The sequence below is a fragment of the Malus domestica genome, chromosome 07 (assembly GCF_042453785.1).
Source record: "Malus domestica chromosome 07, GDT2T_hap1".
Taxonomy (NCBI): Eukaryota; Viridiplantae; Streptophyta; class Magnoliopsida; order Rosales; family Rosaceae; genus Malus; species Malus domestica.
Window position 1 is genome coordinate 13,354,345 of NC_091667.1, and position 12,186 is coordinate 13,366,530.

The following is a 12,186-nucleotide window of genomic DNA, read 5'->3' on the forward strand; positions in this document are numbered from 1 at the left end:
CGCCCTAGTGGAAGGCCCTACGACCCACTCTCTTCTCCCCTGCGCAGCCCAACACCCTCTCTCATCCTCAAAAAATATCGAGCCTAGCACCCAAGAGCCAGGCCTAGTCCAACTCAGTATGGCATGCCTAACAATTCACCTATCTTCTTGCAACATGGCCCGTGTCGATCCACTTGCATCGTAGCTCCCTTCCTTGGCTCTAGTTGAGTTACTCCAATTTGCACCACGACTTCCTGCCACAATATTCTTCTACTTGCCCCTGCGGCTCCCAGCCGCACCGTGGCACATCAAAAAAAAAGGAAAAGAATAAATTTTCATACCTTTGTTGCTGCAACAACAACGAAAAGTACGACAATCAACTCTTCACGGGACAAGCAAAGAAGAAAACTAGGGAAGGGGAACAATTTCCTCTAGTTTTCTCTTTTACTTGTTTGGAAAATAATTGTTCTCTAGGTTTATTTACTCCTCTATTTAAGGTAGAGTTATAAGTTCTAAAAGCAGTTGGATTCCTTTTCCCAAAAGATTTTTACTTCAAGACAAAGCTCCCCCTTAGTGTAATTATTATCATTTGTTCAAAAAAAAAAAGAAGACAAAGCACAAAATCTATTGTAAAAGGAAATAAACAACTTGGGATTCTACACCTCCTTCACCATTTTACGCGCATCACAACAGGTGTGGTGGCATTTGTGGAGCACAAAATAATTTAGAAAATCATGGAACTAAAATGTGGACTTTTATCTACAATTGACGAGAATGCCCTTATTAAATTGACAAGGCCCACATTTATTCCATGTGCAGTTTGACTCTCTTCAAGACCTTAGTTGCTGACTATAATTTCTCCAAACTCCGCTGCTCATGGCAAGAAGATAAGACAAAGTAGTTAAGGATAGGATCAATAACTAATCTCTATTTTAAGCTTTCTTTATTGAAGATCAACATAATCATGCAAGGAATCTCAATCATATCCAATCAACGATACTGTGTGATAGTCCCAAGATATTATTTAAGTAAGAATAGTTTTGGGATAATTTTCTCCTCCATCCAAGGAATGACAGACATTAGCCAACTGGACGTCGACACATGGCATGACAATCCCTACACATGTGACCCCTATCTCCATATAAATACTCAATTCTACACCAAATTTTGGTAAGCTTTTGCTACGCAATTAAGCTCTAAACTCTCTCTCTTCTTTGAAACTGACTTAGGCATAGAATATCAATTGGCCAAACCCCCTCCCCCAACTCTGTGGGCACGTGGCCTTGGTCTTTGATCAAAGTTGTTTAATTGTTTTTTTTTTTTTTTGTACAAATTCGTTAAGATTGAAGCCCACAAATTTTTGGTACCACAACCTCGACAGTACTAAGAAGAGTTCTATTGAATAAAATAGAACTGTTAAATTTATTGTCTCGTTTTAGAACAAAAAAATATGTTGAATAAAAGAATTGACTTGATCACAGTTTAGGATTACGCCGGACATAAGAGTTATACTCAATTAGTTCTTAGTCATAATATTTTTTTAATTACAAATGATATTTTACACTAATTTACATTAGGGGATAATTAAATTTAAACAGGTTCAAGAGAAAACCATAATACATACTCCAACCCTTAGAGTAAAACTCAAATTTTAGGTTCTAAACCTACTCCAACTTGCTCCGACCCTTGGTTCAAATATGAGTTTTAACCCAAAACTCATTTTTGGGGAAAAAAATCTAACGGTAAAGAAAAAGATCTAACGGTCCAAATGTAAATTTAACAGCTAAAATAATTAAAAAAAAATTATTTCATGTGTTTCATATTCTTTCAAATATTTTTAGGTTAAAATATTCATAAAATTAAATCAGCATAGTCTACATAATTTCATTTTTTATTTTTTTTTTGTAAAGAGTTACTTTAAGAATCCTAAATTCATTCCTTAATGACATCGGACTCAAAATTTAATTAAGAAGGGTTGGAGTAGAAAACATGTTTTTGGATTAAAAAATTTAAATTTTAACCTAAGAGTCGGAGATGGTCCAACACCAAAACAATCCATCAATTGATAATAAGTTTTTAAATACTTGAAAACATTTAAAATAATTTTTTTTATAAAAAATAATAATTAAAGGGTTGTTTTATTAACACCCCATATATTTATGACTACACCCCACATACTTAATACACCTCAAATTTTGTTTTTCAATTAAAATTTATCTTAATACACTCCACATTACGTCAAATAATATCCTCACACACTACACTCTCAACATAAACTCCATATTTTATACAAACAATCCACACAGTTATGTGCATAATTCAAACATTTATCCTAGATATGGCGATCCTTTTGGGTCCCTCATGCACATTGGAGCTCCTCATCCCTTTCCCAGGCAATACAAGCAACCGTCGCTTCCATACTTTTCTGGACATTATGTTGAAAACAATCCTGATCCATATGGGCTTTACCCACATAATGGATTGTTTCACCATCCTACTTGCCCTTGCTTCTATTGCTATGACAAACACCTATGTGGTTCAGCGCAATACGAGATGGTCAAGTGACCTTAATCCCCAAATGGGAAGCTTTGTTCATTCCCATCCAAATAGGGTGGTGTTAACTGGTGGTGGCCGGCCATGTCTTCCATTTTCTGGTGGTGCTCCGTTTGTATATTTAATTAGGTCAAAATTGTCATTGCATATTAGGGCTTATAAGTTATTTAAAATATATGGTATTCAATATTGTTTGAGGTGCTAATAAAAATAGCCTAATTAAAACACCTAAAGTCATGCTCCTTTTTCTATGTGAAAAGAGGCCGAGTAGAGAAGGGCGTTTTTGTCTTCTGAGCTCCTATTTCTCTCTCTTATCTTTCACTGCTATTGACTTGGAAAACTGAAATAACCTGCCATGACCTTCGTCCATCTTCAGTCTCTTATTTTCTCTCAAACGAAACCCTTATTTTCAGCTAATATTTATTTGATCAGGACAGGTCGCGACGGGAGTTTTGGGTTATCCCGGGACGCTCTAGGGTTTGACTTTAGAGCAGGCCAGGGCTTACTTATGCATGAACAATCAATAGTGCTTGGTTTAGTCAAATTAAATTGCATGTTAATTAATTACCACACTTAATTAGCAAGTTCAACTCTTAACCAAAAGCTTGGTTTTAAACCCCATCGTAGGAACACTAGCACGAGCATTCTGAGAACCGGTGGACACGATTAGGCCTGCAAATAATGCTCAAGTGAAAATGCGCAAGTTTGTATCATAAAAGAAGAAATATAAAAATAAAATTAAAAAGTAATGTGTTGGTGTCAAAACTCAGACAAAGTCTGAACTGGATTCAGCGGGTATTTTTTTTTTAGTGTTGCTTTCGGTCTTATAGTGCCATGGAGATAACTTGAGAGAAAGAGAGAATAGGTGTGCCACTGTTGGATGCTGTTAACAGACAATATTTGTGTAAGAGTGTGTGGATGCAAATTTCTTCCTCCTTGATCTTGGACAATTTTGCACCAACAAAACAATTAACACCTTAGGTTAAGGCCAAGAGCCTCACGCGTTCACGATGAATGGGGGGGCTTTGGCCAAAGAACCTCCGATGCCAAAGTTAGAATTTAGAGAGAAAGAGTGTTTAGAGAATTTTGGGATTTTTGCCAAAGTGTTGGAATCTAGCTTTTTGGTGAGAATGAGAGCCTATTTATAGAGATAGGGTTCTTGATTTAGGTTGAATTTAGGAGTTATGGGAAAAATGGACTAATTAATTTAGCAAATAAAATTATTACCAAATTAACTAGCTAATTAATGTGATAAAATAGGTGAATATGATGAGATCAACAAGGGTGCCCGGCCATTTGGGATTTTTGGGTAGTGGGTTATGTAATGGGGGATTAATGGCATAATGGGTCATTTAATTGGTGATTTAATGGATTAATTAGGAAATAAATCCATTAATTCACCAATTAATCTAATTTAAATGGAATGTTTGGAATGGTTACCTTGTGGAGTATATAAATAACTTTTATTTGTTACCTTCTTTAGGCATTTTTGACTTGGTTAACGGATGATTGCCCATTGCTCGTGCATAGGAATCCCGGTATGCCACAAGTGTACTTTTGTCCTCTTTTATCCAAATATCCACGTGTCACCTTGTGAATATTTTTTGCTCCACAAATGCCCTCACACCTGTTGGGCTGCTCGCAGAAAACGGCAGCAGGTGTAGAGATCATCTTGCTTTAGGAAATGTAGGACTGCTTCCTATTTTGATGTAAATTCTCTCTTTAATAGGAAATTAGGTCCTTCTAGGAAAGGGAAATAAATTTCTCTTAAATCCTAATTAAGTACACCTTAAGTGGGTTATTAAATCAACTTTGGAGAGTGATTTATTATACCCTACAAGAGAGAGAGAGCTCAGAGGATATTTGTTCCCCCTCCTATAGCAATCTTCTACATCTTGCCCATGCAAAAGACCGTCTTTCATTCATTTCTTCGTCTTTTTCGTGCCGCACCGATGTAAGAAAATTTTAATTTTTTTCTTGTCTTCTTCTTAGATAGTGCTATTACGGGGCAGCAGTCGGGGTGGTGCGGCAAGTCGGCTGGTAGGGGTTAGGAGTCGGCTCAACATCGGCCAAGGAGGCATTATGGTATGTGCCACTGCTTGGGCTGTTTGGCTTGGCTAGAGCCAATGGCAGCTTGTGCGGTTGGGGTCGCGGATTGTGGCGTTAGGGCGCAATGCTAGGCGAGCCACATGACTTATGTCCTTTGGGCTCTTGGACCTTACTCAGGCCAAACTGGCAACTGAAAGAAATGAGGAGGTCATGGGCCTCATGTGTTGCTGGAATGCTGGGCATGCAGGTCTCTTGCCTGCTGGAATGCTAGGTTGAGCTCATCTGCTGAGTACCGTGAATGGCGTTGGATGCTTAATTCTTTTTGCCGAGAGAAAGGTGGGCTGCTTCCGAAAGAGGAGGTAAAGAGGATCAAGGCGGATGCATTGGCTCGTCTAATCGCTGTCGTGGAGTCTACTATGAATGAAGATGGAAAGAAGAGATCTTCCCCGCCTACTTAAGAGATCCGATTGAGAAAAATTGAAGACTTTCTCCACTGCTGCTCATGATGATCTGTCTGCTGTCGAGAGGCCTGTGATTGGCATGACTTCTTCCAATGGGAACTAAAATGAGGCTGCTAGATCTGAGCATGTGGCACCTTCCATGTTGAGAATGGCTAGTACAATTGTTGATAAGATTGCTCAGCGTAAAGGTTTTATCATGCCCCCAGTGCCGAAGTCTGTACCAGAAGGTTCGTTTGGAGCTAAGTCTGGTTCACCTTTGGAGAAACTTGCTATTATGAAGAGTGGTAAGGTGGACTTTGTTGCTAAAGTGGCGCCAAGGCCCACTCCCTTTGCTGCTGAGACTGATTCGCTTGCTAGGAAGGAACATACTGCTTGTGTGGGCAACTGTGAGAATTCCACTAAGCCTGCTTCTAGGGAGGCTGCTGAGATCATTGTGCTTTTGAAACTAGATCTTCTTGAAGACATGGATGCTTGTGCCAAGTTTGTTAATGGTGGTAGAAAGGTTGTTTGCCCAAGTTCTTTTGCGAAACATACGACCCAATATAGAATGACTGCTCTGCTTGCTATGATACATATATAGCAAGGCTACCAAGGAGGTGGCAAATATTATGGCAGCTAAAGCTTATTCCTCAGCCGAGGAGATCAAGAGGTTGGATTATGAGCTTGTTGTTTTGAAGATAGTGGATGAGCTGCAGCGCATCCGTGTTAGTCTGCTTGAGAAGAATGAGCAGTTGAAGGGTGAGAAGGATGGGCTTGAGGTTTCTCTATTTCTCTGGAAGACTTGCTTTCTTTTACTTTTGAGGCTTCCATTGGTGAAGTAGTTGAAGACATTAGTGCCTAAGCTTGGGCAGCCAGGGGTGAAGCGCCGGATGATACCGCTGCTAAGAGCGTTATGGCTGCTAAAGGTGTGGCGACCGAGTAGTCGTTAGATGTCCAAGCTGCTGTAGTGTAGTATTTTAGGTAGCCTTTAGGATTTTCTTTGTTTTTCCTTGTAGCTCTTGTTGTGCTTGAACTCCTTCGGCATTTGCTAGTTGTTTATAAACATGTTTTCCTTCGCTTTTCTTCATCTTCGCTTCTTTTGTTCATGCTTTAACCTTTAGACTTGATAGACTAGTGGCAGACATGCTACCTTTTTATAAGTAGACAAGCTCGCGTAGCTTATGCAGTTGTAGGTGTTGGTGTAGAACTTTGTAAAGTTGTTAGCCATTGGGTTGGTAGCTGGATGCCTTACTTACAGAAGCAGACAAGTCCGGGTAACCACTAGGATGTTAACCTTGACTTTCTCCAATTCCGTAGGTTGCATAACAAGTATCACAACACTTTAGGACTTGGTGTAGGTTGTTCCGCGCTTAGCAGGTGAAGCTTATCGACTACGTAACATGTCGGCAGTGGATAAAACTTCATATATGGGCGCTACCTTGTTTAACCTTTCACAAGAATGTGCGGTTGTATATGTCTAGTGCGGCTTTACTGTTCGAAGGACAAGCCATAGGCAGTCTTCCGGAATCCGTAGGCTACCTTAGTGCACTCGGTAGCAGCTTTAGGGTTCCAGGGCAGCCGTCTGTAGGGCGTACTGCGTAATGTGCCCCCTTTGCCTCTAGGTCCCGGTTCCCCACGGATTAGGCCAAGAGACCCAAAATCTTTCAGTTAGCTAAGCCTTGAAAAAGACCATTGTGGCTACTTCTAGGAATCCTGGCGCAAGCCATCGTGCATCTAGTTATACTAGGGCAGCCAGGCTCATCCACGTTTGGATATTCGGAGTGTAAAGTTTATCTTCTCGTCTTGGAGAGCTGACCCATATGGGTGTCGGGGAATTGGTTTACCCTCTTGCACGGGAGAACAATTAGTTTACCCTCTTGTACTGGAGAGCATGGTTGGTCTCTCGGGGGTGCAATTCCTGCGATGGGTCCCTAAGAAGAGCGCAGTCTTCTTTTGAAGTGCCGGAGTGATCAGTTGTTGTAAGCATGCATTTGAGCCAAGTTGTGATTACTTCTGAATTTCTCATTGAAAAACGAGTGAAACAAACGAGAACTTAGCTGTAAGGTAGGAACTGCATAACAATTGGATAGTCGTCGACTTGTGAGGTGGTGCCCGTTGAGCTTCTTGAGTCTTCGGGCTTTGATGTAGTAGGAGGTCACACATGGTACTTCTTCATATTGTAAATGCTTCACTACTTTTCATTCTTTTTATCGTTTAATGGTGGCGAGGGTGTAATTACTCTTGCCGCCTATTCTGCTGATCTTGTACGGACCTTCCTAGATGAGATCCATCTTTTTGGATCCTTCTTTGTGGGCAATGATAAAGGCTTTTCTTAGGACTTGATCTTTGGGCTGAAACTGCCAGATCTTGGCCCTTTTGTTGTAGCTGGAAAGGAACTACTGTTGGTAAGCTGCGATGCGGGTGATAGTTTGCTCGCACTTCTTTTCTGCCAGATTTAAGCTTATGGCCATCTCTTTTCGATTACTAGTCTTTTGGTGGTGCGATATGCCCATAGACATCTAGGGAGTTCGTTTGGCCATTTTCTTTTCTTACTGCGGGCCGTTGTTGGTGACGATGGATTAAGGGATGCCAAATCGGTAAATGATGTTCCTCCATATGAAGCGCTCTATATCCGTCTGAATTATGGTCGTTATGGGCTCTGCTTTTACCTATTTGGTGAAGTAGTCGGTAGTTGATAGGAACATATTTATGCGACTTAGTTGGCTTGTTCTTGTGCATTTATGTCGTGTTTCCTTAGTTATTTTAATGTTTAAAGTCATTTTCGTGTGTTTTCAGATTTTATGGACAAAGTAGGCAAGAAGATGCATTTTGGAGCATTTTGGAGCAAAATGGAGCTTGGAATGCATGTCACATATTTGGGCCAAAGTGGATGGACGAATTTGAAAACTAAAGAGGCCAAGAATGTGAAGAATTATGGTCCAAAATATGTAGAACTCAACCCAAAAATTTGTCACCCCAACTTGCCTTCATTGCCATGCAAAACAACATAGAATTCCCTTTGGATTCCCATGCCATGCTTGATCACTCTTGTCCCCTACATAATTTCTGATTTCATGCTTCAATTCATTTAATTATTACACTTAATTGCTTGATACCTCTTGTTCCCCTCACCCACAAAATTTTATACAACTTTCACAACCATAACATGCACCAATTGATGCTCCTTCATTCACATTTGGAATCCCATGCCTTGTGTACCACATGTTGCTGCACCTTTGACCCATTTATTGACACATTTTCACCTCCCTTTCCATCTCTATGCAATGTACACAATCATTCATGCCCCCTAGCTACAAGACCACTCCATTTTACCCTTCACACTTTGCATCATCACTTCATTTTCACCCTTGGACCATTGCACACCACATACACTCTTTGCTGTGCATTCTCCCGAGCCTAACCTGATTCTCTAAGGTTTTTGGGGCCTATATATACATGTTTACACCCCTTGGCAAAGGTTCACACTCTCATATTCACCATTCATCACAGAAATTCGTCCATACTCACCCTAGGTAGCAAAACACCCCAAAAACACCATTCTAGTGCCTAGAAAACATAACAGCCACTCCACCTTCTTCCACCCTCTTTGCCTAGCTCTCCACCACCCTCCAACCCTCAAACACTCCTCCACACTTACCCTAAACCTTTCCATACCATTCCCCATCCATTCTACATCATAAAACTACCCAAAAATCCGTCCACAAAGCAATCTGCCGCAAGCAAGCAAAGGAGAATTCTTGGATGCACTTGCTACCCAAGTTGGAGCATTTTAGGTGTTTTCTTTCCTTTGATTTTAATGTCTAATTTTATGTATCTTTGCTTTGTGAGTATGAGGAACTAAACCCCTCTTAGTTAGGGGGTGATTCGAAACCATGTTCATACTTGCAATATGATTTGATTACATCCAGTTGTGATTCATAAGTTGTGAATTCAATTTACTTATCCGATCGTATAAAAAATGATTTGTGTATGTTGGTTGAGAGTGCACGCTTTATTTTCATGCATGAATTTAACGCTAGAATATAAGGGAGTTTCACCTAATCGTTATGAACTTATATTCACAAGTAGTGAAGGTTGCTAGTCACAATCACGTTAAGTAAATTCTTGGCATAAGTTTCATGCAAATCATAGTAACGAGTGCTTCGTCAATGCTTATGTTTTTCATAGAACTTAATGATTCTTGCTTGTATCTCTATTATGCAATTCATGTAGGGAACTTGTAGGGAATGTTTTGGGTTGTCGTATGCAATCATCCAACCCAATAACTTGTGGAAAAACTGATGGTTAATTAGTGCAATTCACGGTTAATTTGGGGCGTTGAGTATTCATAGCTTATCGAAAAGCAACTGGAAATCGTTTTGTATGCAAGTGTGACATGTGTGGAGAAGAACCTCCTAGCTAGCCTTCCATCCATAAGTTTCATTCAAATTCATTTTACAATCTGTTTTGATTCACTTAAATTTGTCTAAGAATTTGTTTACTTTGTTCTTGTCTTAATTTAATTATTTTCGTCCAAAATCAACCCCATCTTATTTCTTTGAGTCATATTAATTAGAACTTGTCTTAGATTATGTTTTTAAGTGTTTTAGTTCATTAGAAAACCAAAATTCGTCCAAGTTTGTGTTAGAGTCCCAAAACTACCCAGATTGTGTGTTTAAGGTAGTTTTGAGTGTTTAGGGGCTGTTTTGAGTCTTTTGGTTTGTTTTAGTGTTTTAAAGTATAGTTTTGCATTCTTTGAGTCTAGTTAGTGTTTTAAACTTTGTTTTTACGTTTTCAAGTCAGTTTCCAAGTGATTTAGCAATCCCTCCTAATCCCCGGCCTAGAACGATCCCTACTTACATACTTTACTACAATTGATAAAAAGAGGGTTTAATTTGTGTGCTTATATATTTCGCATCAAATTTTTGGCGCCGTTGCCGGGGATTAGCAACTTTGCTAATCTCTTGGATTGTTTTCTTTCGAATTATTGTATTTTGTTTAAGTTGCTGATTTGTTTTGTTTTCTTTGTTTTTAGGTACTAGTTTATGACCCGTAGCTCACAACCTGTTCGTGAGCATATCTCCGACTTTGACGGTGATTTTGAGAGGACTTTGAGAAGGAAAAAGAAATTGCAAGAGTCTAATCCTCCTAGTCCCAAACCTGAATTAGAAGAGCAAGAAGTTGAGGTTGAAGAGAAGGCCACGACACAAGTGGGTGGAGAAGAGCAAGGTATAGCCATGGACAACCGTACGCTCAAGGAGCTTGCCGCCTCGGGTTTGGATAATGCCGCACCATTGTGTATCCAATATCCCATGGCTGCTCAAGGTAAAACTGAAGAGTTCGAGTTAAAGTCAAGTTTGCTCCACCACATTCCAAAGTTCCATGGGCTGTCCATGGAGGATCCGAACAAACATTTGAAAGAATTTGAAGTGGTGTGCTCAAGTATGACTCCGGTTACCGTTGACGGAAGTATTTTAAAGATGAAGGCTTTTCCATTCTCTTTAATGGACAAAGCCAAGGATTGGTTATACGAGTTGGCTCCCGGTACAGTTACATCTTGGGAGAGTATGAAGAGGGCGTTTCTGGAGAAGTTTTTCCCAACTTCTCGCATCATTCTTCTTCGTAAAAAAATAAGTGGAATTCAACAAGATGAAGGTGAGTCTTTTCCTACATATTATGAACGATTTAAATCACTTGTTGCTTTTTGTCCACAGCATCAGATGAAGGAGGAATTGCTTTTGCAATACTTCTACGAAGGGCTCCTACCACTAGAACGTCAAATGCTCGATGCCTCGGTGGGTGGAGCATTGGTAGACAAAACGCCCATGGCTGCAAAAATCTTGATTGCTAATCGAGCATTGAACGCTCAACAATACGAGGGTGTAGGCCAAAGAGGACCCCCACGGCAACAAGTGAATGAGGTAAGTTCCACTTCCAATATTCAATCTCAGTTAGCTAATCTTACTTCTCTTGTTTCACAGATGGCCGAGGGAATGAAGATTCAAGGACCCATGGTGTGTGGCGTATGTTCTATCCAAGGACATGCATCCGAAAAGTGTCCTCAACTCATTGAAAATGGTGGATGGGAGAGCGCTAATGCCATTGGGTTTCAAAGCCAAAATCAGCCAAGACATGATCCATATTCCAACACGTATAATCCGGGGTGGAGAGATCATCCAAACTTCAAATGGAGAGAGCCACAACAAGCCCAACCACAAGGAGGCTTTAGGCAACAACCCCCGGGTTTCTACAACAAACCATACGCACCCCCTCAAGTCCAACCACAATCTGCCCCAAATAATTCAGGTAATGCTTTGGATAATGATACACTTGTTAAGTTACTAACCACTTTGACTAATGGGCAGGAAAATCAAAACAAAAGAGTGGACCAACTAGAGAAACAAATGGGGCAGATTGCCGACATTGTTGGGCAGATTAGAGACCAATGAAGGCTTCCTAGTTCTACCATTCCAAACCCGAAGGGAGGCTTTGAAAGTGCAAAGGCCATACTCTTGAGAAGTGGAAAAGAGATTGGGGCAGGTTCTTCATCAAAAACAGGTCACAAAGAGGATGAAAAACTTCAATTTGAGGAGGAGGAAGCATGTCCACCCACGGCAAAGGTGGACACACCTATGCCGCAAGCCCCCATGGCTCCAAATCTGTCCAATTCATCCAATAAGGGTAAGAATGTGTTAAATTCAATTCTGACTAATGTTTTTCCTTTGAATGTCCCCTTTCCTAGCAGATTTTTGCAATCAAAGAACGAAGAGGAGGAAAAAGATGTTCTAGAGACATTTAGAAAGGTGCATGTCAACATTCCCCTCCTTGATGCCATAAAGCAAATCCCGAAGTATGCCAAGTGTTTAAAGAAGCTTTGTACAACAAAGAAACGTGTCCGGGAGAAAGAGGTGGTACATGTAAGTGAGAATGTCTCCGCCATCTTGCAACATAAACTACCCCCCAAATGCAAAGATCCGGGGAGTTTTACAATTCCATGTGTCATTGGTAATACCCGTTTCAAATCTGCCATGCTTGATTTAGGTGCTTCTATAAATGTTATGCCATATTCCATTTATGCATCTATGAACTTAGGAGAATTGAAAAGTGATGGTGTAATCATACAATTGGCCGATAGATCTAACGCTTATCCAAAGGGAGTTTTGGA